Source organism: Elaeis guineensis, chromosome 1 (genome assembly GCF_000442705.2).
Source record: "Elaeis guineensis isolate ETL-2024a chromosome 1, EG11, whole genome shotgun sequence".
Lineage (NCBI taxonomy): Eukaryota > Viridiplantae > Streptophyta > Magnoliopsida > Arecales > Arecaceae > Elaeis > Elaeis guineensis.
In genome coordinates this window covers 117,373,045-117,400,902 of record NC_025993.2, presented here as the reverse complement: position 1 = coordinate 117,400,902, position 27,858 = coordinate 117,373,045, and the positions used below count along the sequence as shown (strand labels likewise).

Genomic DNA, 27,858 nt, shown 5'->3' with positions numbered 1-27,858 from the left:
TATAATTGATTTCGGTTAAGTGGTTGATATCTAGGATTCGAGCTAGAGATTGGAAGCTGAAGAATGATCATAGAGTAAAGATTTAATTAGATGATTGTACTTATAATAGTTTTTCTAGGAATTTAAAAAAAACAAAAACTCTACTAATTTTTTGAGTCTCTCACACTCTTCGGTAGAGAAATAAAAACCTAATGCAATAAGAGGTTCTAGTGGTGCTACGGTCCCATCGATGTACGGTATCTATCTAATAGTTATTGATGATACGTATACTAATACATGGAAACTCTTTATCCAGATGCTTCTCCAAGCATATTACAGCGACTTGATCTCTAAGCCTATGACCTCACCTAACAGTTATTGGCACATTTCTGTTAATCCAACCCATCGTTCACCACGGGTGCAAAGTCATCATTGAGTCCTCATCTAACAGTTATTGGTCTAACCCCATCTTTACCCTGGAGTATCTGATACAATAGAGTGGTTGTGCCTCCTGATGCAATCAAACCACTATAACCAGTCGAGAACGATCAACGTCGGAAAAGTATCCGCATCTCTACAACGATGGAAGACAGTAGACTTAATATTTACTGAGGAGATTTAGGTTCAGGTCTCTTCTAATTAGTCATATACATCTGATGTAATGACTAATATGATTTGGGTCAGTACATTTCATGTCTACCAACCTAGTCGGCATGGGTAAACTCGGATCAACAAGTAACCTAATACAAAACATAATCACCCAAATGATCAGATAAGTAAAGATGAGAGGGGGTCCCCCATTGCTTTCCTTAACACCAACGAATTGACCAGGCTAGACAACAAAACCAATTAAATAATCACCATCTAATACTTGTCTTAGACACCAAATTGGTTGATTAGAATTAATTAAGTTAACTTATAGACCGGGCTCGAATCTTGACTTAATCAATTTACATCATATATGAATCAATTTGACCAACTACAACTAAATTTAATTTTGAGCTCTTTTGACCTAATCCCAACCAACGATTGATTAAGTTCGATCAACTGCTCAAAATCGAAAAAGATTCTAGCTTGATCTAATCAATGACCCTAGTTGTAGTTTAGTCTCTAAATCTAATTTGTTCAACTCATACCGAAGCCCATATTTTATGCATTAAAATTTAGATCTTAAATTCATAATTTTAGATCTTATAATTTTAAATCTTAATTCTCAATTAAGTGCATTATGTACATAGATTTGGATTTAATCTCGAAATATTTTTTAATCTAAACAATTTATATTGTATCTCATACAATATCGTGTTTGCAGAATCAAGTCAATTCACTCTGATACATGAATTGACTTGTCACAGTGAGTCGACACATACTGAGACAAATATAAACATATAGATCTAGCCTGCACACTTAAGTCAGCTCATCAGCAAATGAGCTACCTATCAGGGTCTTGAGTCGACTTCAACAAAAATGAGTCAACTCACCAAGCACTCAAGTCAATCCAATCAAAATTGAGTCAACTCCATAGGCATACAGTCACAGTCTCATGCTCTCATGAAAATAAAGCCTAGGGTTTTGGATCGACAGTTTTGCAGAAATTAAGTTTTAGATCGGATATCAAACAATATATCAAATATAATATTAATCGATCTAAAACATATAAAAATACATACATAATCTGATTTAAATCTAAAATATGCATCATATATATTTTTCATTCACTATTCATGTTCATGAAAAATATCAAAGTCGGCATCCCTACACGTCATAAGAGAGAACCCATCGAATGGGCAAGAGAGGACTTTGATTCCTTCATCATCTTATGACCGGACGGCTATGGTGACTATCTCAATTCGATTACTAAGCTACTAAAAATTTAATTTAATATATAACATATGTAATCAATTAAAAATTAGATCTAATTATCTTTCACATGTCAAATATATGAATAATAACTATAATTATGCATGTAAAAAAATTTCAGCAACTACACTAAATCCAAATTACACCCTAATTAAAATTTTTAGATCTAAAATAATTTTAGATCTGAATAACTTATGATTTATTTTAAATTTAAATAATTTTAGATCTAAAATATTCTATAATCATATTACAGCATGCACAAAAATCACATCTAACTTTAATCGATGTTCTACATCATTCTAGGATAACCATTCAGCATAATAGAGGTTATGCCAGGATAACTTTATTTCAGAATGATGTGATCATCTAACTAACCTTCAGATCTAATTTCTATAAATCAGATATCAGATCTAAGGAAGTTTTCATGTTCGTATCATAATCTGGCTCTGATACCACTGTTAGAAAATCTGCTACGATTTCATATGTATAGTTCAAAACTTTTCTAAACATATAGGGAGTGAAAGTAAATTAATTAAAATAATTTTAATTTATTCATATACCAAATCAGATCTGAAAATCATAGTAAGATCTTGATACGAACAAGTAACTACAATCTAAATCTAAAAGAAAAAATAAACGTTAGAAAAATCAAACAGAGATCGATCTCCAAACCTCGATTCTATGGATGTTTCGAGTTTTGATCGTAGCCGCACATACGCCCAACCTTTACTGGTATCCACACTGAGCCATCTAATTAGAACATCAAGATCACCGATGTGCTAGCATCTTGCAAATCTCACTCCTCATCTTGATCTAGATCTCTTCTTCTAATCTTGAAGAACGAGATCGCTGCGAACTCTTTCATGCAGATCAGATAGAATCTGAACTAGATTACTATGAAGAGAAGAAGAACTCTTCTTTCTAATCAGATAGGATTTCAAATCATCAAATGGATGGATGAGATGTGGAGGTGTTAAGAAAAAAGATGCAAGAAAGAAATTGCCCAACCATATCCTCACGCATGCATATTTTATTTTAAAAAATTTTGTTGCACAAAATAATTTGATTCCTCTTTCTTTACATGCCTCAATCAGATAAGATTTGTTTCCATTTAAATCTAGGTTCAAACAAAAATTTTATCATATCAAGAAAGATCCTAGAAGGAATGGTACCCCCTTTTTTATCACACACGCAAAAGAAAAAATAGCGAGATTCAATGTGTGCCCTTCTCTTTTTGACATGAATTTTGGAGAAAGAGTCTCAGAGAATCTAGACTCTCTGAGTCATGATTCATCTGGTTCAAATAGAGCCTCAATCGAGTTCAAATCAAGTCCAAAATGAGTCAAATTCGAAAAGACTATCAAGCTTGATCGAATCAAGCTTGAAATCCAAATCTGATTTGGATAATTGAATCCAATTAATATTAAATTAATTAAATATAATTAAATTAAATTTGATTTAAATTAATTAAAATTTAATTTATAATTTAATTAGTCTCAAAAAAATTATAATTTTATAATTAAGTTCCTGCACTAACAATTACAGCTGTCAAAATGTAACGCTTACAAATTAGCAGTTTCTAAAATTCAAACTATCAATCCGATTGATAATGCAAATATGATCCAAACCATTGATCAGGTCATACTCATTTTATGTGTGTCCCCTCAGTTCTATTCCGTCTGGTAGTGAGATATATCATGATCTCTTTACAGTATCATCGAAACTCTTTTCGATGGGCTGAAATGATTCCAACTCACCTCAACAAAGATCGTTAATCTGAAAATAATGTTAGTGAGTTCTCACAATCTGCCAGTGACGTCTAGCAACATATAGTGGCAATTCAGTAGAACAGAAAATAAACTCTTAGTACAGTTATCGTGTGATACAATCCTCTATCGCGAGTCCCGACTTGACGGAGGTCATGGAGAACTCGTCAAACTCCATCGTTAGTCATATGCTAGATCGGCTTGACTCGAGTTTATTTATAATTTTATAAAATTCTTTTTCAATATTCATACTTACTTTGATCAGAGATTTTCTGAACTCAGTCTCATGAATCGTATAGGAATTCTCTTTTCTACCAAGATCTATAGATTCCTTCTAGGTGCATCCTACTCCAAACAGCGAACCTGAACCTACATAGCCAGCATACACAGTAAGGATCCATAAGGCTAGGAACCAAGAGAACGTACAGTCAAACTATGTAGCCTTGCTGCGAATAGCCAACATACTGCAGGTCAAAAGACCAGTCACACCACTGCAGCATCGAGAAAGATCACTGATGAGAGAGTAGATATCCAAGTGATTTTTCATGTTGGTCATGCTCAGTGCAAGTTATTCTCTAACAACCACCTATACTCTCACCCCAGTATCTCTACACTGCAAACTTGAGACTCATCTGCCCCAAAGGAAGGTGTCCGTGCACTGATCTCGAATGGATTGATCACGATCCTCCGTGACGATCCTTCGATTGGAAGTATTTAAAAATTTATCACTAATGATGTATGTCTCAAATTCTCAATATCTTGAGAATATACAAAATTATTTTTGTTAATTTTTAGAACAAATCATGGACACATAAGATATGATTGGTTTTAAACACTATCCAACAAGTACAAAAATGCTCTAGAGAAAGATATGTGTCAGTCAAGATCGGCTTCTAGGACACACATCTAACACCTTCAAATCACCGAGATCTTCTCGAGGGTCTTGTAAGTTAGCCCTCACGAGTGACGTTGTGTGCCTTCGGTGATCTTATGTCTAGGGCATCTAGCACTTCTCATCTTCACACGAGATGCAGTGTGTGCCAGTGACGAGCTTGTGCCTATGGCATCTTGCAGTCTCAGTGGCATTCTGAGGGTCTGATTAGTTATCTCTTTGAAAATTTTTTAAGGGTCTCCCTCTACTTCTCGTGCAACTCGGACTCTACAGGGTCTGATAAGTTAGCCCCACCTCGAGATCATCAAGTCTTCTCGAGGGTCTTGTAAGTTAGCCCTTACAAGTGATGTTGTATGCCTGCGGTGATCTTATGCCTATGGCATCTAGCACTTCTCATCTTCGCACAAGATGCAATGTGTGCTAGCAGCGAGCTTGTGCCTACGGCATCTTGCACTCTCGATAATATTCTAAGGGTCTGATCATTATCCCTCTGGAGGTTCTCAAGGGTCTCCTCCACTTCTCGTGTGACTCGGGCTCTACAAAGGTCTGGTAAGTTAGCTCCACCTCGAAGTTACCGAGATCTTCTCGAGGATCTTGTAAGTTAGTCCTCACGAGTGGTGTTGTGTGCCTGCGATATCTTGTGCCTACACATCAGAAATTTTCATCTTCATGCGAGATGAAGTGTGTGCCAGCGGTAAGCTTATGTGTACGCATCTTACACTCTCAGTGACATTCTGAGAATCTGATTAGTTATCCCTCTAGAGGTTCTCTAAGGATCTCCCCCTGCTTTCCATGTGACTCGGGCTCTGCAAGGGTCTGATAAGTTAGCCCCGCCTCGAAGTCGTCAAGGTCTTCTTGAGGGTCTGATTAGTTATCCCTCATATTTGTTGATCGTAGTTATAGTTCGAGGTCTTAAGTAGAAGTAGAAGGCAACTCTTGGAGAACTTGGGTGCCTATCGCAAATTGATGGCCTTGTAAATTTTATTTCATGAAAAATATTTTACATCATTGGCAATATATGCGGAGGTTCACTGAGTTCTATGGTCTAGGAATTGGAATCCTGTCGAGCTGCTTTAGCCTATAAGCTCCTAAACATACCACTTCATCCATTTGGCAAGGATCTTCCAGTTGGGTGATAGCCTTCTTCTAGCACCTACCTGCTAGGCTATGCAATTTTCGCTCGCCGTAGCATCAGATTGTCAGATCAAAGTTGATCATCAGGCGAGAAGATCTACATTTTCTTGTAAAAAATTAATTAGTCAGCATTTGGTTACCTAGTGAGTCATTTTCATCATTCGGCTCAGATTCTCTATCCTCAGCGGGAGATCTAAAAAGTCCTCGATTGGTCCAGAGGCTAGGATGATCGAAGATGGTGTTGTAAGCATAGGACTCTCCTGATCCAGACAACCCCCAGTAGTGATATGGATTTCTCCTCGATGGATCACTCTTCTTCCACCATTTGCCCTCCGACCTACTGTCGTTCCTGTCGCGCTGGTGCTTGCTGCGATTGAGGCTAAGGGAGAGGCTATTGAGGCAGAGGGGGCAGTTGCAAAACTCTCAGAGCACGACATTGAGGGGCCACTCTCCAGACAAAATGATTCAGCCACCCCTGCCTGACAAGCCTCTCGATCTCGTCGTGAAGCTGGTGGCAGTCTTCAGTATCGTAATCATGATCACGATTGTAGAAGCAGTATTTATTCGGTCTCGGTGGTGTTCCACCTTGTTCTCATCAGTCGAGGCTCAGGTAACTCATGCCCCCTTGTAACAACATCTCTCTCCGAGAACGTCAGGGATGTGTAGCTATCGTACAGCGAAGAGGTGATGGTTGCCAAACTCTTCTCGAAGGACTCTGAGATCGATGATTTTGATCCTCATTATTCCACCTCGGGGTGGAGACTAAGAGTGCTGGCATCTTTTCTCTTCTCACCTTGGATGGTGCTCCTTACTGGATCCCACCACAGTTAAACCAGTAGGAGCGTCATCAGCAAAGGCTCTTCTATGCGAACATACTTCTCCGCACGGATAAGTATATCCGAGAGATCCCGAGGATAAATCTTAATGAACAACTTTTTTAAGTCATTCTTCAGCAGATCGCTCATCATTGCGACTATCGTGGTCGATTGGTCCAGGTTTTGGACCTCCAAGGTCACCATGTTGAATCTATTCATGAAAGAGCAAATTGATTCGCCCTCTTTTTGCTTGATGGTATGGAGATAGTCAGACCGCTTCTACTATCGCCAACTGCTGATGAAATGATCGATGAAAGATCGGCATAAGTCTTCAAAAGAATAGATAGTTGTCGGTCTCAAACTTGAATACCACTGTCGAGCGGCCTCCTTAAGGATTGGACGGAACCCTCAACAGAGGATTACATCCGATACTCCCTGAAGGAGCATGGCAGCCTTGAAGATCTCCACATGATCGATGGGGTCTGTTGTCCCATCATAGACCTCCAGCTGAGGCAGTTTGAAGTGCAGAGGGAGTGGTTCTTGCATAATTCTCAGAACAAAGGGCAGCTGGTTGTTATACCCTTCATAGGGCAGCACCGAGGAGCCATTATTGCTGATCGCCTTTTTTATTTTCTGGCCCAACCGCTGGTCAAGCTCCTAGAATTGCCTTTCAAAATCAACTTCATGGACAGTACCAGCCTCGAAACGTAGAGGAGATCAACATCCAAGGTTGAGTCATGGCCCGATTGTGGGCTCGAAGATCACCACCTAGCCGACTGTTGGGTCCTGAGGCAACTTTGATGAGTCAACCTCCTCTCCAAACTTCGAGGAGATGCCTACAGCTCTAGTTGAGATGGTGGCTATAGAGCCACAGTCAAGGCAGGATTCTGTGGAGGCACCGCTGTGGAAGGTACAGATAGCACCATCGAGAAAATTGTATAACGCACCGCTGTAGAGGATGCAAGGATAGTCTGAGAAGGCTATGGCGCCACCTGGAAGGGCGTGAGAAAGGTTTGAACCATTTGGATCGCAGTCGTCAGATGTTCAACTTGTTAGAAGAGCTGACCGAATTGGTCGGTCGTGACCGGTGTCGATTGGACCGGTTGAATCGATGGAAGGATGATCGATTGAACTAGCAGAGGATTTTCGATGCCAGTGGCTGAACTTGATTGTCGGCTTGGCTGGCCGCCTGTCGGAAAAGAGCGGCATTGGAAAGCTGGAAAGATGTCTGTCTTGGAGCCATGAATGCAATTGTAGGCCTTCCTCTATCTATTGCTGCTAAAATCGGTCGAGATCGAAAGACGGACACCTAATCCTCGTGCAGAGATGCTGATGCTGGAGTGACCTGCAAAATAAGTCTCCAAATCGGAGGTTGTGACTCCGGTGAAGACTCTCCGATGTTCAAGTCAGAAAAGCAGAGAACAAAGGAGCAGCAACAAGTTCTCTGAGCGAGATTTGATTTGACTTACCTTGATTCTCGGAGCTCTGACCGTTTATATAGAAGAATGTCGGACAGCTGGTTGTTAGCTATGAGATTGCACGATCCCAAAATTATTGAATCATTAGGCATTCCAAACTGGATGAGACAATTCAGCCCTCAATCGCTCCCGCAAAATCAGGAGAGACGGTTGCACCAAATCTTATCTATTCAGGATAGACAGCTGTTGCACACGTTGAAGAGATAAGTCGGTTGAGCAGCTCATACACAGGCTAGATCTTGGGATACCTCAGCTCAGCATGGAGGCGGACTACTCAGTTCATATGTCGGTCAGCGATCGTATTGACGATCTGAGAACTTGAAATTTCTTATGATATAGTGCTGATCCGAGGTGCTTACGGTAACCACCGTAACAGTAATCAATGACTTGAATAATTTAGAAGTTCACAAATTTTCAGATGCTTCATAAATTTGAAAACAAAATTAGTCATGACATATTCATAAATCATTTTTATACCTATAAAATGGTTGTTGTTTTCTTACACATGCTTTTGTTTGCAAGCAATTGTTTTACATGGACTCTCATGTCTAGTTCCAAGAATGCGTGTCAAATATGTATCTAAATCGGGCATGTGTCAGACACTTGTATACAGGTGGGTGGATATTTTGATCCTTCCAAAGTAACCTTTTTCTTTCCTTTTTAGAGATTATATTAGGATATAGATGTTGAAATAACTTAGAAAAGTATCCTTTTCTTGTACTCCTCGGCAAATTAATAAGTTTGAGAAAATGTATAATGAAAGAGCATAACAAATAATATCTTCTCTTTTGTACAATATTTAAAAATAAATGCATATAGTTAAGATTATTTTTTCTACATATACCCGTTTCTCTTTTTTTCTATACCACTTCTTGAAAGAAAATTGCTCTAATTGCTTTTGCATGATTGGTAAGGAATCATCAGATGTTAACTAACTCATGAAAGGAATTGTATACTTTTTGTTAATATAAATGAGTCTGTTAGCTTCAAGGCTTAGAATATCTGCTGAGTTAGTCAGTTTGGTCATTTTTCAACCATGAAATCCATATTTTGGCCTCAGAAAACCTGTTCCATTAATTAGTGATTGAACTAATTCCCATGAAGATCGGTTTAATTAGGGCTAGTTTGAAAAATGATTTAGTTATGGTTTCTATAATTGTTGTTACTATGCACACAGGTCAACAAACATGCCAAATTTTTATTCCAGCTAGTACATAGAATCTTCATGTTAGATGGTGATCCTTGTGCGGTAACATGGACAGCAGAAACCATTGCCTAGGTAAGTCGTTTCTAATATCATATTCTTGGGTCATGTTTTGTTGCAATCAAAGGATTGCCAGAAAAAAGAAAGATTAACCAAAAAAAAGAAAGTAGATCTTAATTAGCTGGTTGCTAATTGGTTCGATTGTGTAAGAACAATTTGATCTTTGTATTTTTAGTCTCAATACATCTAAATTACTTGCTATTTTAGATTAGTTGGGCCATTATACCATTTTAAAATTTAATTCCAATTTGTGCAGTGTCTTCTAATTAAGACTCTGGGTAGTTTTTATTTGGAAAAGGGAAAAATACAATTTGCCACCCTATACTTATCTCGAGTCATACCTACCCATCTCCCCCACCCCCAGAAGGGACTTTAAAAAGTTTCAGAGTGGCCCATGATGTTCTATCCCAAATCAAGTGTCACACCTCCGATCTGAGATCGTGAATCCAATGATCGTGGCAAGCACCGCATACTTATAAAAAACTCTCTCCACAAGCATATAAGATATTTTAAAAATGATATCAATGCATTATAGCAGAATTCATAATAAATTAAGTTCAAATTTAATTAACTAAAATCAACTTTAATCTCTCATAAAATTTTAGTAATATTTTAAAAATCTTACATCAATTAAACCTCTAAAAATAATTCTATAAAACATAATGATAAGTCTATATTGTCGACTCTCGCTTCTAACTCACTTCCAAAGTGATACCCACATCCATAATTAAAAATCTAAAATCTAAGAAGAAAAGAGAGATAAAGAGCTCGATAGCCCATTAAGTAATAAATATCTCAACTAGATATTCTAGATATATTGATAGGATATGATGTTCAAAAATAAATATCAAAAATAAACATAAGAACATATTTCATGCTAAATTATGCATATCAAATCCTTTTAAATACTTATATATATATATATAATCATAAATCTAATTTGAAACAAAACATATATAACTTAATAGACTTTGACTATAACCATACTTATCCCTGTCATATAGTTAGAACAAAAATAGTGAGCTTAATCAGAGTGCCAACTTACAACCCCAATTGGCAGTTCTAAAATTAATGCACCACCCCCATTGGTAGGGTAAAAAACTAATGCATAACCCCCGTTGGATCAAAAATCAATGTATAACCCTCATTAGCAGGGTTTCAAACATAGTTAGGCTAAGAGCATAAAATCTGATCTGCATCAAAATACTTTTACAATATAATATATAGATATCATAATTTTATTGAATATATGCATATTTCATAATAAATCAATAAATCATAGTATTCTAAAAATCACTTTATGTTCAAAACATAATTTTATAAATCTTACATAATTCAAAGACTAATTATTTACTTTCAAAATAAATTATGAAATATCTCGAGAAGATAATTCATTACTTATCTCTGCAGAATACTAAATGAGTGAATTCAATCAATCCTGAGAATATCCTTCAGAACCTATTATTCAAAAAATACTCTTATATCAGTCTTAAGCCACTAATAAAAATCTTAAGTTCCGACACTCTCACAAGGTTGGCAAAAGTAATAGCATCCAACATCTCAATTGGTCCAATCAAAGCAATTTTATCAGATCACAATTAGACTAAGTATAAATGATTCAACAGAGATCAACAGTAATCAAATTTATTAATGCCCGACAAGAGTCAAAGTAGAGATCGGCACACCAATTGTAGTGAGGGATCAATTTGAGCAAGTAGCTTCATCAAATAAAGGCCACTTAAAAATATAATGATTTAATAGAATCAACAAGAACCAGATCTCGTGATGCTCAACAAAGGCTTGGATGATGTGGATATGCTATCCAGTTGACAAAGCAGTTTAAAACCCTCTACTAAAATCAACTTTGATTCAAAATAATAGGTTGGATTTATTGAGATCATAAATCATATAATGAGAAAATATCAAAGGAGAGAGAAATTAATAAGATGAAACAGTGCTAATTAGGTGACACCGTCAGACAATCCAATCGATCTAATCAAAAAAATTTAAGCTAATCATGATTGAATTAATGTATAGATGGTTCAATAAAAATTACAGATAATTAAATCTAATGATATCCAGATCTAGCTAAAGTGGGTGCCAGCACGATGTTCGATGACCACGGATTAGGATCCTCTTTGCTAAGATCAGATCAAAATCATTGAAAGAAAGTTCTTTGCTCGATCAATCTTAAAGAGAAAAACTTCATAGAGAGAGGAATAATTCAAGAGAGGGAACATCATAAAGAGAGAAAATAAAGAAAAAAGAAAGATTAAAGGATATCATATTCTTGGGTCATGTTTTGTTGCAATCAAAGGATTGCCAGAAAAAAGAAAGATTAACCAAAAAAAAGAAAGTAGATCTTAATTAGCTGGTTGCTAATTGGTTCGATTGTGTAAGAACAATTTGATCTTTGTATTTTTAGTCTCAATACATCTAAATTACTTGCTATTTTAGATTAGTTGGGCCATTATACCATTTTAAAATTTAATTCCAATTTGTGCTGTGTCTTCTAATTAAAACTCTGGGTAGTTTTTATTTGGAAAAGGAAAAAATACAATTTGCCACCCTATACTTATCTCGAGTTATACCTACCCATCTCCCCCACCCCCAGAAGGGACTTTAAAAAGTTTCAGAGTGGCCCATGATGTTCTATCCCAAATCAAGTGTCACGCCTCCGATCCGAGATCGTGAATCCAATGATCACGGTAAGCACCGCATACTTATGAAAAACTCTCTCCACAAGCATATAAGACATTTTAAAAATGATATCAATGCATCATAGCAGAATTCATAATAAATTAAGTTCAAATTTAATTAACTAAAATCAACTTTAATCTCTCATAAAATTTTAGTAATATTTTAAAAATCTTACATCAATTAAACCTCTAAAAATAATTCTATAAAACATAATGATAAATCTATATTGTCGACTCTCGTTTCTAACTCACTTCCAAAGTGATACCCACATCTATAATTAAAAATCTAAAATCTAAGAAGAAAAGAGAGATAAAGAGCTCGATAGCCCATTAAGTAATAAATATCTCAACTAAATATTCTAGATATATTGATAGGATATGATGTTCGAAAATAAATATCAAAAATAAACATAAGAACATATTTCATGCTAAATTATGCATATCAAATCCTTTCAAATACTCATATATATATATAATCATAAATCTAATTTGAAACAAAACATATATAACTTAATAGACTTTGACTATAACCATACTTATCCCTGTCGTATAGTTAGAACAAAAATAGTGAGCTTAATCAGAGTGCCAACTTACAACCCCAATTGGCAGTTCTAAAATTAATGCACCACCCCCATTGGTAGGGTAAAAAACTAATGCATAACCCCGTTGGCAGGATAAAAAATCAACGTATAACCCTCATTAGCAGGGTTCAAAACATAGTTAGGCTGAGAGCATAAAATCTGATCCGCATCAAAATACTTTTGCAATATAATATATAGATATCATAATTTCATTGAACATATGCATATTTCATAATAAATCAATAAATCACAGTATTCTAAAAATTACTTTATGTTCAAAACATAATTTTATAAATCTTACATAATTCAAAGACTAATTATTTATTTTCAAAATAAATTATGAAATATCTCGAGAAGATAGTTCATTACTTATCTCTGCAGAATACTAAATGAGTGAATTCAATCAATCCTGAGAATATCCTTCAGAACCTATTATTCAAAAAATATTCTTATATCAGTCTTAAGCCACTAATAAAAATCTTAAGTTCTGACACTCTCACAAGATTGACAAAAGTAATAGCATCCAACATCTCGATTAGTCCAATCAAAGCAATTTTATCAGATCACAATTAGACTAAGTATAAATGATTCAACAGAGATCAACAGTAATCAAATTTATTAGTGCCCGACAAGAGTCAAAGTAGAAATCGGCACACCAATTGTAGTGAGGGATCAATTTGAGCAAGTAGCTTCATCAAATAAAGGCCACTTAAAAATATAATGATTTAATAGAATCAACAAGAACCAGATCTCGCAATGCTCAACAAAGGCTTGTATGATGTGGATATGCTATCCAATTGACAAAGCAGTTCAAAACTCTCTACTAAAATCAACTTTGATTCAAAATAATAGGTTGGATTTATTGAGATCATAAATCATATAACGAGAAAATATCAAAGGAGAGAGAAATTAATAAGATGAAACAGTGCTAATTAGGTGACACTGTCAGACAATCCAATCGATCTAATCAAAAAAATTTAAGCTAATCATGATTGAATTAATGTATAGATGGTTCAATAAAAATTACAGATAATCAAATCTAATGATATCCGGATCTAGCTAAAGTGGGTGCTAGCACGATGTTCGATGACCACGGATTAGGATCCTCTTTGCTAAGATCAGATCAAAATCATTGAAAGAAAGTTCTTTGCTCGATCAATCTTAAAGAGAAAAACTTCATAGAGAGAGAAATAATTCTAGAGAGGGAACATCATAAAGAGAGAAAATAAAGAGAGAGAAAATAATGGGGATGCACGTGAAGTGAGAGAAGGGAGAGAGGGAAGAAAGAGAAACTCTCTCTTCATTTTTTTTTTATTTTCTTTTTTTCTCTCTTTTTTTTTCTCCTTCTTCTTCCATGGAGCAGGGGATCCTTTGATCCCCTTAGTTCCCGACACAAGGGAGTGCCCCGGCTGGTGGCACCGATGGTTGAAAGGGCAAATCACGATGGCATGACCCAAGGCCCATGGTTCGATGATCGACGATGATGATGGCGGTGAAAAAATAAAAACAAACATGGAAAAAATAGGAGAAATTCAGAAGTTTGTTCATCCAAAAAAATTCGACGTCGATAGCCAGCCAAAATCCATGACTCAATGACCAAGGAAGAAAGGGTGAAGGGCCAATCGAGGATTGCTGGCCCTTACCTAGCTTTTCCAATGACATTGGGCTGGAATCCGATGGCACATGGTGAAGGACATCCGAAGAAGAAGAACAAGAAATGATGGCTTCTCTGGAAATGATTACTGACGGGGCTCGATGGAGTTGAGGCCTTTTAAATAGATTCTTAAGAAGAGGTTTTAGAGTTTAATTTTCACTTGATTTTCGAGTGGATTGGACTTCCGACCAAAGAACTCCTTCAGGAGTTCTTTTACCAATTTCCAAACTCCCAACGTATTTCTAGCACGTGCAATGCATGTGCTAGCTTATTCTTTTTTTAGCCTTCTTTAAAATTTGTGCCATGGGACTAGGGTATTATATTCTCTCCTTCTAAAAAGAAATTTCATCCTCAAAATTTTTTTTGCTCAAGTCTTCAAAATTTTTTACTTGAAATTCATAGTTCAAATCTCATCCATGAACTTTTTGTTATTTTAATTCTCGATGTAATTTTATCATTAAATCATTTCATAAGGAAAAGATCAATACTCAAGAGTAGATTTGGATCAAAAGCATTTATTTTTTATAATTGAAATCAGTATCTCAATTCTAGATAAGGATATCAATTTCTTACGAAAATCATTAATGCTCTTGACTTAATTGATCTATCATAAGATCATGAACAAATTTTACTAAACACTCAGCAGATGAACATTCAAGTGTGAAATCTCAAATCGACAACAGTCTCACATTCTTTCTAACTAATAGAGAAACATATACTTTAAATCTAAGAGAAAAGAGATCTATCATTAAATTTTCAAATCCAAGATCAAAAATCGATGGTCCACTAATCCTAGACTCAAGATGCTAAAAACTTTCTTTAACATGGTAGATACTAGACCCACTTGTAAAAATCACATATCAATATCCAAACTAATCTAGAATTAAAAATATTATCTTTTTCATTATTAATAATTTTTTTCTATAAAAAATATCAAACCATATCATCTATTATAAATTTTGACTAAAGAATCAATATCACTGACTAGCTCAAAGTAATCTAGATCATCATACTTTCGCTATGCACTTTGATCTAAACCATCAAAAAAATTTAGATTTACAACATAATTTTGACCAAAACATTACTCTATACTATAGTTGAAAAAAATCTAAAATTTTAAATTCTAATTAAAACCAAAGATGAATGTTTGATTCTCACCCCTAATTTTGCTTGGAGTACAACCATCTTGATTAACCCTTGAGTCCAATATCACGTTCAAAATCATCATATAGGTTTACTATAATCTAATATGAATCAAATCTTAATTCTCGTATCCATTTAATTAGATAATTTATATCAAAATTCTATAAACAAAGTCAATAAAAAAAAAATCTTCAATACTCCGTCAAGTTAGGATTTAAATCAAAACATATAAATAGAACCAACTCCATCATATCTTCTGGAGCTTCTTCCATCGAGATCTTTGACATCTATCAAAATTTTCTATAACAATCATACAAGCCTCTCAAAATTAAATCTCCATATAATATTAGATTTTATCAAGGACCTCAATAACAAGGGCAAAAGAATCTAGACAATTCATAAATCGAAAGTTTTAAATTATAACTTCATATGTGTCCTAAATTCTCGAATAGATACAAATAGAATACTTTTATCTTGATCACCCAAAATAGCAATCAGGATTTCGTTAGCAACCTTAACAATAATGGTAGAAGATCCCTCCATCAACTTTGATACATAATTTTTGAATTGAAGTTTCATATATATACCATATAGTCTTCAATAGACATAAATAAGATCTATCATTTGGATCTAAAAATGATAATTAAAGATTTCACCAGATAAATATTCTACAATCTTATAATCAATTTTTCAATAATAAATAAACTTCTTTGCAATATCCACAACTGTATGTTTGTTTCTACATACAAGTTTCATACATGACCCACATTTCAATACAAATCTCAAAGAATATTCCAATCAAATATCATAAAAAATCTTCTTAGTTCAATCTTAAACAATATTTTGTGAATGAATCTTTATCTTACTACTAAATAATTAATTTTAAAATCAAGAGTAATATCATAGTATTCTCTCATATTAATTTGAGCTTGCAATTCACTCAAACTATTGATGACCAAATTAATAATCACAATGCACAATAAAATTTCATGATCAATCTTTTGCAATCACTTTAGATCAAAATCCAATTAATCATAACATAATCATAAATTATCCATCATATATCAAATTTTATGAATCATAATTCTTTTAAAATCTTTTCATATATATTCATAAGATTTAATCAAAAAAAATTATAAAGATAACTTATACTGCAATCTTCATAGATCTATATTCCAATGTCTCTAGTATCTACCTACCTATACTCATCTTATATCTGATTCTATGTGTCATACTTTATCCATTTATATTTTGATACCATATTAATTGTTATGCCTCCAACCCCAAATATGAGTCCAAATCGCGGCAACCGTCGCATACTTACGAAGAACTCTCTCCACCTGCATGCAAGTCATTATAAAAATGATATCAATACATCACAGTAAAATTCATAATAAATTAAACTAAATTTAACTAATTAAAATCATCTTTAATCTCTCACAAAATCTCAATAATATTTAAAAATCTACATCAATTAAACTCTAATAATAATCCTGTAAAATATAATTTTAAATCTATGGTGTCAACTCTCACTTCTAACTCACTCTCGTATCCACATCTATAATTAAGAATATAAAATCTGAAAAGAAAGGAGAGATAATAAACTCGATAACCTATAAGTAATAAATATTTGACTAACATTGTAGATATATTTATAAGATATGATGTTTGAAAATAAATATCAAAAATAAATATTAGAACATTTCCATACTAAATTATGCATATCAAATATTTTTAAATACTCATATACATATACAATATAAATCTAATTTAAAAAAAATATATATAACTCAACAAACTTTACTATGACCGCACTTATCTCTATAGTAAAGTTAGAACAAAAATATGAGCTTAATCAGAGTGCCAACATATAACTCCATTGGCAAGGTCAATAATCAATGCACCACCCCATTGATAGGATCAAAAATCAATAATAACCCCCATTCTTAGGGTCAAAAACCAATGCAAAACCTCCATTGGTAGGATCAAAACCAACACATAACCCCCATTGACAGGGTTCAGAACATAGGTTGAGAGCATAAAATTCAGTCCGTATCAAAGTACTTTTGCAACATAACATATGGATATCATAATTTCACTGAATATATGCATATTCCATAAAAATTAATAAACTATAGTATTCATAAATCATTTTTCATTCAAAAAAAAGTTTCATAGATCTTACATAATTCAAAGATTAATTATTTACTTTCAAAATAAATTATTAAATATCTCGAAAAGATGGTTCATTACTTCTACAGAATACTGAATGAATGGATTCAATCAATCCTAAGAATATCCTTCAGAATCTATTATTTAAAATATTTCTTATATCAGTCTTAAGCCACTAATAAAAATCCTAAGTTCCAATATTCTTACAAGGCTGGCCAAAGCAGTAGCATTCAACATCCTGATTGGTCCAATCAAGATAATTTTATCAAATCATGATTAGACTAGGATACAGATAATTCAAAAAAGATCAATGATGATCAAATCTATTAGTACCCGATAAGAGTCAAAGTGGATGTCGGCATACCAATTTCAATCAGAATCAATTTGAGCAAGTAGCTTCATCAAATCAGGATCACTTAAAAATATAATGATTTAATAGAATCAATAAGGATCAGATCTCATGATGCTCAACAAAGATTTGATGATGTGGATATATTGTCTGACTGATAAAATAGTTTAAAACTCCTACTAGAATCAACTTTGATTCGAAACAATAGGTCGAATTCATTGGGATCATAAATCATATAGAGAGAGAACATCAAAGGAGAGAAAAATTAAAAGATAGAACAGCACTAATTAGATGACACTATCGAACAATCTGATTGATCTAATCAAAAAAATTAAGCTAATCACAATTGGATTAATGTACGAATGGTTAAATAAAAATCATAAATAATCAAATCTAATGATATCCGAATCTTGCCAAAGTAGGTACCAGCATACTGTCCCGTGACTGCATATCAGGATCCTCTTTGCTAAGATCAGATCAGAATCATTGAAAGAAAGCCTTTACTTGATCAATCTTAAGAGAGAAAATTCTTGACAGAGAGATCAATATAGAGAGAGAAAGTAGAGAGAAAAGTAAAACTTTTAGAGAGAGAAAATAGTGGGATGCATGTGAGGGAGAGAAGGAAGAGAGAGAAATTCTCTTTTCTTTTCTTTTTTCTTTTTTTTTTTTTTTTTCCTTTTTTTTTTTCTTTTATTTTTCTCTTTTTTTTCTTTCTTTCACAGAACAGGGATCCTTTATTCCCTTAGTTCCCGACACAAAGGAGTCTCCCGATTGATGGTGCCCATGGTCGGAAGGGTAGACCATGGAGGTGCGACCAAAGGCCTTGGTCTAGTGACCGATGATGACAACAATGGCGAAAAAAATAAAAACAAACATAGGAAAATTCATAAGTTTGTTTCTCAAAGATAATCTGATGATAGCTAGCCGGAATCCATGACTTAATAACCAAAGAAGAAAGGGAGAAGGGTCAATCAAGGATTGCTGGCCCTTACCTAGCTTTTCTAGTGACATTTGGGTGGGAATTCGGTGGCACATGATGAACAGCATCCGAAGAAGAAGAAGAAGAAATGATGGCTTCTCCAATGATAATTACTGATGGGGCTCGATGGGGTTGAGGCCTTTAAATAGATCTTTGAGGGGAGCTTTTAGAGTTCATTTCCACATAATTTTGAGGGATTAGGACTTCCAATCGAGGAAGAACTCCTTCGGGAGTTCTTCCACCAATTTCCCAACTCCCAACATATTTCAGTAAGTGTGTTGCATGTGCTGGCTTTTTCTTTTTTTTTTTTTTGGCCTTCTTTAAAATTTGTGCCATGGGACTAGGGTATTACATCGAGCCTTCCATCTATTTAACTACCAACAACATTGACAGCCATACTCAAGTGACCAAAATTCCCTAATTATTTTTCCAAAAAGCTTCAACATACATTTCCTTCTTCTCAATTTTTGAGGATGAGCCCAATATTCACCACCATGTCACTTGCAATTGCTAATGTTCATCTCCTCATCTAGCCCTTGCTTCACACTCTTCGGCAACCCTCATCAAAATTTACATCATGACCACCACCATTGTCGCCACCACCGTGACCACCATCATCACTCTCGTCATCACATCGTGACCACCATCATCATGATATATGTAAAAAACACCAAAACCAATCAAAAAAGTGAGGGAAAAATGCAAGAACAACAGCAAAAACATGAGAATCAGGAAGCAAGAAAAGGGAAAGCAGATGTTAACATAGAGAAGTAGAGAGGATTTCCTGAAAAAGGTTTTGAGGGGCTAATAATCTTGGTAGGGAGCGATCATGGATATAGGGATCTCCATCCTCATGGTGATTGTCATCTTTTAGCCTAACCTCTTCACCTTTGTCCTTATCAGAGGAGCAAAAATGAGAAGTCACCATCACCATGGCCTTGATCTTCTTCTCTATAATCTTAGACATAAGCTCAGCCTTCATGACAATGGGGTGGAAGTGGTACAAGGAGGGTGGTTGTGGTGGAGGGTTCCTGGTGTTTCAAGGCCCACATCATAGTAATGGCGGCAGATGATTTGGATGAAGGAGTTGCTCTTTAAGCTTTGCCTTGGAGCTGCACTAGATTTTAATGGTGGAGCTGCCCAAAGCTAATGATCTCCACCATAAATTCTCGAATCCCCCACCTCGACTTATGGGAGACTCGCTTCATTGCTATCTTGGATAGGGATTTCAAGAGGGTCCCTTGTAGCCTTGGTAAAGTTACCAAAACTAAGGAGCTTGTAGTCCTGGAACCCCTTGGAGGTGATCTTTAATTCCTTGTAGAAGAAGCAGTGGGAACTGACTTCAGCTTCCAACGCTTGATTAGGTCAACATTCTTGATCTTGTAGAAGAGTTAAGTGGTGCTGAGTATGGTAGTAATGAGGATGACAATAATGGTGGCGGAGATGGTGATGATAAAGAAAGTGTCTTTCTTCTCATCAAATAAGAGAAGAGGATCAGGGGCATGTACCAAGTGAAGATTTGTTAATTGTAGAGATGTTAAGAATTTCAAAGAGGCATTTTAGATATTTTAGAGATTTTAGACACTTGCATGATGGCCATGTGAGCTTTTTACTCAAACTCGATTGATGCTTGGTGCTTAGAATGGAAGGAAGGGCCAATTTAGGACAATAACATAATTTAGCAAATCTAAGACTTTATAAAGCAGAGGGGTCAAAGTGTGACTTGGACAAACTAGGGGGAAGCTTCATTTTCCCTTAAAAAGGTCTAATGAGTTTCAAGAAACTCTAAGAATATGTCCTGAGGCTTGTATGATAGTACAAGTCTATCGCAAATTGCCTAAATATTGTTGGACAACCATTAGCGTATTAGGGATTCAAGTCATAGTCTTAGGTTTAAACAAAAATTTCATCCCATTTGTATGGGTCAGCTTTGTAAATTGGATTTTGAAAAGGTATTTGTAGATTGAATTGGGATTTTTTGTTTGAGATACTCCGTGCTAGAAGATTTCCTTGCAAATGGTTTGGATGGATTCATAGCTTGCTTTCTTTAGCTTCAATAGCTATCTTGCTAAATGGGCAGCTAGTAATGGGTGAAGTGTAACAGGGTTTGAGGTAAGGAGATCCTCTGGCTCCCTCTTTGTTCATATTGGTAGTGGACGTTCTCTCACAGCTTCTCAAGCGAGCTGGCACTTTAGGTTTGGTCAAAGGTATTGAGCATCAGAAGAAGTTTAGTGATATTTTGAGCATACAGTTTGCTGATGATATTCTATTATTTTATGTTGGCAAGAAGATAATGTATTGGCTTCCAAATCAATTTTATTAGCATTTGAAGGTGCATTTGGTCTAAGGATAAACTTTCATAAAAGTTTGGTCATCTATTTAAATATGACAGAGAATGAGTCTACTCAATTTGCATCTTGGATGAACTGTAAGCAGGATTCTCTCCCCTTTCAATACCTGGGCTTGTCTCTTCATCTTAAGAAATTGCCTAAATATTGTTGGATGTCTTTGATTGATAAGATGAGCTTAAGACTAGCTTCTTGGAAAGGAAGGTTGCTTTTATGGGATGGAAGACTAATTCTACTCAACTCAGTACTATCTATGCTTCCTTCCAATTACATGTCTATTTTTAAATTACCAAGGTGGGTTATCAATAGGCTGGATAAGAGGCACAAAGCATTTCTTTGGAGAGACTCTGATACTATGGGTAGATTTTATTGTCTCGCAAATTGGGACACTATCTATAAATCTAAGGAACGAGGAGGTTTGGGAGTGATGAACCTGACTTAGATGAACCAATCTCTCTTGGCAAAATGGCCTTAGAAGTTTCTACAAGGGTCCCCAACCCTAGTGGCAACAGATTTATGCACTTACTACTCGAGGAGGAGATTCGGTATGAGGTCAAAAAAAGATATATCGAATTTTCTTCCATTTGGAAGGATGTGTGTTCAAAAAATTTAGCTTTCTGGAATTATGTAGCATTCAAAGCTAGAAATGGAGATTCTATTAGCTTTCGGGAGGATGTATGATGGATGTGATTCCTCTTTCTTCTCACTTTGATGCTTTTTACTCCCAAGTGATGAAGATGAATATGCCCATTGCATCATTTTGGAGTTGGAGAAAGTTAGATTGGTGCATTAGAGTGCAAGGACATTGACTGAACTTCAAGCTAATCAACTACCTTCTTTGCCTGTCTCTCTTGCCCCTCTCAGACCTTCTCATATTGCAGATGTGCCAGTATGGAAACTAACTCAAAATGAATTGTTTCCATTGGCTCTTTCTATAAATTCTTCAATTGTGGTGGCCTGAACTGTCCATTTGCTAAAGTGCTTTGGAGGATCCGTGCTCCTGAAAAGGTCGAGATCTTTTTGTGGTTAGCAACAAGGAATAAGCTACACACATGTGAGGTGCTCACTAAGAAGGGTTGGAATATTAGCAATGGTTGTGCTCTATATGGGTCAAATATGAAATATCTTTCATCTTTTCTTTAGACACACATTCACTCATAATTTATAGACTACTCTTAAGCTGCATTTGAGACTAAAAGGAAGGTCGTCTTTATTTCTTGACCTTTGAACGAGTTGGAGGAAGAAGAATAGAAGTTATTTAGAGAATAAGGTAGGGGATATGCTTATGGTTGTAGTTTGTTAGGAGATATGGAGGGACAAAAATGTATGTATCTTCTTAACCAAGAAAGGATCTACTTACTCTATTTTGTAAAACATCCTCCAATCTTTAAGAAGCTGGAGTATTCTCTGTCCATCTAAGACTAATTCTGAGGTACAGAGCCTTTAGAAGAAACTTGAAAGCTTGGCATCATCTTCCAAAATCTAATCCTTTCTTTTTTATCATTATCCTCTTGTATATATTACGTAATCTGTATCTGTTTCTTATTATAAAATAAATTAGGGGGGTAATTCTTTGCTGTCTCCCTTTTCTCTTCAATTGTATGGGTCAGCTTTATGAACTACATTAAAATTTAAGAATTTTTTATAGGTTGTAGTTAACTTGATATCAGCTCTTTCAAATAGTGTGAAATTTCCGGCCAAGTCATTTTAGATGAGATAAAAATCTGCTATAAGGCAAAAAAGGGTAAATGATGGTAGGAAGAATTATTGCCTTCATTACTTATTTGGGGTCGCATATCCAAGGAGCAAGCCTCCAATCCTTCCTTGAAGAAGAGGGCAGAGAGAAGGCTTAATACAAAGTACTGCATTAACCTGGAGAACAAATTTTAAGCCTGACTGATCTAAAATACATCTTTAACATGAGATAAAAGGAAAACTTCTTAATTACCGCATAAGGAATATAAATATACCTCGTCCATCAATCACTTAATACATGGTCATTAAATCGTATTCTATTTTGAGGATCAATGAGTTAGGATTACTACTTTAATGCTAGATCCACACTTGTACTAGTGGTTAGGTGATTGGGAGATTATTACCCCCACCCCCTCCCTATGATACCCGACCTAAAATTTTTCCTCTAGCATAAATCGTAGGGCATGAAAAAGAAAACAAACAAAAAATAAAATAAAATGTTGAAGACTCCCGCTAGGAGTCTTCTTTCACATGAATACATCGGATAGGAAGCCGATTTCGAAGAGGATTCAGCCTCCCCTCTACTCTATAAAACTTCCTCTCCCTGGCCCCTCCTAAGCAAGCCACGGTGAAACCGATCTTCCTTCCTCTTCTTTCTCCTTAATTTCTCCCATTGAAGTTGCAAATAAAACTTCCTCTCCTTGGCCCCTCCTAAGCAAGCCACGGTGAAACCGATCTTCCTTCCTCTTCTTTCTCCTTAATTTCTCCCATTGAAGTCGCAAAATACCCTCATCATGCTCACCTAAAATCCTCACTGGAGAAGTCATCAGAGCCTGAGGTAAGCCTGATCCTCTTCCTCTCTTTCTTCCCCTTCTTCCCAAGTCATCGTGCATGGCCACCGGCCGTCAGACTCGCCAAAAAAGTCATTTAAGAGAAGATCCTATTTTTTTTCATCTGGTCGAGCTCTTTCTTCTTTTTTTTTGGCCACTGATGCTGCTACCCATGGTGCCACACCTCTGGGTCATAACACCCACCTACTTGCTACCTTCCTCAAAGATTTTGGCTGTCGGTGATCGATCGATGATCAAAAAAATAAAAGAAAAGGGATGGGTCCCCTATTTTTCTAAGATTTTTATTATTTTTTTTGTTGATCGGCCACTTGCCAGTGGCCATCCCTTGCTCCACCACCACTGCTACCTGTGTCCCGGTCGGACTCTCAGCCTAAGCCATCGTCCTTTCTCCTATTTCAGAGAAGAAAGAAGAAAACAAAAGAAAGAGAAGAAGAAGAAAAAGAAAGAAAAAAAAAAAAGAAAGAAAAGAAAAGGAAAAAGAATAGGAAAGAAAGAAAAGAAAAAATAGAAAGAGAGAGATAGAAAAATTCTCTCTCTTGTTCTCTCTCTTGTCTCTAAGATTTCTCTCTCTACACTCTCTTTCTCTATCTATCTGATCCACGGACCCTGGTATGAACCAAAGATAATCTTTTCAAAAAGATCCAGAATTGCTTTGATATCTATGCAGTAGATCGGATCCTTGCCTAGCCTTTGCCAGATGTTCATAGGATTCGATCACTCTTAATCCCCATTGAATCAACCTGACATGACCCCAAAAGATATTGATCATGAATTTCTCTTGTGAGGGATACGAAGATTTCTCTTCACTTTCGCTCTCTCCTTTCTCTCTCTTCATTCAATTTCTCTCTAAGGAGATCTAGAATTACAGATCAGGCTATATCTTTCTCTTTTAGGGATCTATGTTGACTCCAGCAAAATGATCTAAAACTACTTTAATATTCATGTCATATATCAAAATCATGCAGGACATGTCTAGTATCTTTGAAATCTACTTTTGATGAACTATGTTGATCGATCTTGGCTTTGATCCAATCCATACTTTATGATTCCTTGATCGAGTCACCTAGATCTGATCCTCAGCTAAGAGACTCTGAATTATCTCGGTGCCTAGACATCTTGTTGGACCGACTTTCTGATCAACAATCCTCTTTTCTTATGATTTAATTCTATAAATTTATCAAATAAAAAATTAATTATATTTTTAATATTTTAATAGGATTAGCTGATTCTCCTAACAAACTGAAGATCTAGGACGAACGAGGTAACTAGATCTTATGCTCTCATTTATTTTTAAATTATTATATTTTTCTTGCATATAATCCATTATCGATAAAATATATTTTTTTATAAAATATGGATCAGGATATGAGATATGAAAAAGTATGTTTTATTATGATTTTTTATTTCATAATATATTTTATGAAAATAGCACATTTATGAATTATAAATTTTATTATTTTTCATCTATATATATGTATGTTTTTAAAAAAAGATATAAAGATTTCAAAAGCTTTTAGATAGCTATGAATGAATCCCTAAAATTGGAAAGATCAACATCTAGAGCTAGCATCCACAAGAAATATGGCCCCACCAATGGGTATAAAATTGGCATACAGAATAAGAATTCTATCGATTAAAAAATATGACTCTGTCACAGGTACAAAATGACCATAGCACGAATATCTGTAAGTACTATTTTAAAACATGATATGAATACCTGATAAGAATAATTTATGAATCATATTTACAAAATGTTCATGAATTTATGCATGTATAATTATCTTTATGACTTATTTTAATATATGCTCTATGAAATACTTAATTTTTGTGATATCTATTATTTTTTAAATATTATATTATCATGAAAAAATTTATGCTTGATCCAGTAAAAAGCGTAGTTCTACTTATTAAGCTAATGTAGCTTATATCTTTTTTTTTTTTCTTTTACAAAGAAATTAGATTAGGACCGACGAAGGATCCAAGTTAGGGATCTGCGTAGGAAGTTTGAAAATTTTGTAGCTGAACTTCGTCTATTGAGTAATCATAGATTTGTATTTGACTATTTATGAATTTTGAAATATGAATTAAGTATTTGATTTTGGATTTAGATGCTTGAACTAATCTTAGTTCTATTATTCGATGATAATAGAATTGAATCTTTTTTATATATTATTTATGATACTTTTAGCTGATCATAATCGTTAGACTTCATGTTATCGATAAAATACTCCTCAATAACTTGATCATGTTATGTCCAGATTTGAGGCATGACACTCCCTCCCTCCAACTCTTGTTCCTGTTCTTCCATCCAACCAGTGAACATGGCCATGTACAATATCGAATGGGTCTTGGGAATTTATAATGCCTGAATTGTCTAGTCAGGGCTCTAGTTACCTTTTTCAAATTGTGTTCTGTCTTCTTGAAGCCATGTTTCCCTTCCCCCTTAAATATGTCTCTATTTCGGCTGGTTGATATCAGTCATCTTTTGCCTAAAGAATGTTTTTATAACCAAACTCTTGGTATTACAGATATGTTCTAAAAACGAAATTGAACCATATATGTAATGACTGTGCAGGTCGTGCTCCTATGCAGTGCATCCTATTGGTTTTTTGGATCTTGGATAATTCCATTTTTGGCTCATGCCACTGCTTTCAGAAAGGAATATTTTGCTCAGAGAGGTCAGGCCCTATACAGCCTCCTTACCAACGTGCTGGGACTGGATTGCGATCGTTCACTGATGCCTCGCTAGATTCCATCCCCTTTCATCTGGTTGGTTTCCTTTCAGCCTCAAAGGGAACTACCACTTTGATGTAGGGCTGGGTTGCCTGCTTTTTCCATTGGTCAATCTCCTATCTCAGATCAATATCAGCCTGGTTCCAGTTCTCCCTAACCCACCTGTGGGGATCTCCATCTGTGGAGCAGTCGATTGTGGCTCATGATCCTGTGGCCATGGCTCTGTGTGTGGTGGTGGTCTCAGTGTGTGACTTTCTTCTCCCCTCACTGACAGGTACATGCCCCTCTGGTGGGCTATTGTTGTGCGTGCGGTTGCTTTTGCACTAACCCACTTCAATGCACGGAGGTTGTTGCTGCTTGTGTTTCTCGGGGTGGTAATGAGAGTTGTGCTTGCAAGATCCCAGAACTACTTCCTTCAGTGCTCTTGCATAGCCTGTGGAATGGCATTGTCTTCTTGGATCTCATGAAATTAATGATGAAACCATGTTTATACTATTACATGTATATCAGGTGCCAATTATTCCTGTCGATCTGCAATGCGGCTCCATAAAAATTTATCAAATTTTTTCACTGAAGAGAGAAGCCAACCTGCATCTAAACTTGCTACCAGTACTTGGACCTTTGGCTGAATCTGCAATTATCCGTGCCTCAGATGTCCAGCGAAGAGAAGATCTTGGTGACTGAAAGATCGTTGTGGTTTATACTTGTGGTTCCTACATCAAAGTGTCCGTTCAGTAGCAATCTAGCAGCGTAGCTTGTATCAGTTTTGACATTGAAGAAGACCATTTGGGAAAAGATTTTGAAGACTCCATATATTTTGTTTTTAGTTCATTAGCCATTAGTTTTCTGCATACGAAGAATTGTTCGCATAGATACAATTTTGGAGAGGAGACATCTTCATCACATTATGCTTAAAATTAGTATGAAAAAATTTTCAGATTTCATGGTTGTAAATTCTTCTCTTTTTTACAGAGATGGGGAAAAACTAATTTATACCATATTGTCCTAGATTTTGATTTACATGTATGCTATAATCGGGCTTGTCTAATTCTAACAAATACTGAATGTGGAGGTCAACTCTGTTATTTTTTCCAACTTATGGAACCTACATCAGGAATCTTCTCAATCTCATTCATTCACCACATGCCAGATATTAAAAGCATCACTTCCCAAAGGAAAGTTTGCGGGAAAGCAAGCACCTCAAGAAAGAATTAGATCCACTGACATCATTGATCTTATTTTCAAGAGTATGCTTAATATTTTTCATGAAGTCGAGCATATTTGTAAATTCTATTTGGCAAAGTTATGCATGGTTGCTTTCTTTGTGTCTTTTTAGTGTTCCATCTCGTCCACCACAATGCTGGGGACGGTCAGAAACTCCAACTGTGAACAACGAGCATCAAATTGAAACAGAGCTACTTAGACTGTGGACCTCAGATGAGGTAACTTGAAGCGTACCGATATTC

At 35.4% G+C, this 27,858-nt stretch overlaps 1 pseudogene; it reads left to right on the top strand.

Annotated features, from left to right (window-relative positions):
- The first annotated feature begins 7,278 nt into the window (after positions 1-7,278).
- LOC140856533 (uncharacterized) lies at positions 7,279-27,843 on the top strand (annotated as a pseudogene).
- The last annotated feature ends 15 nt before the right edge of the window (positions 27,844-27,858 follow it).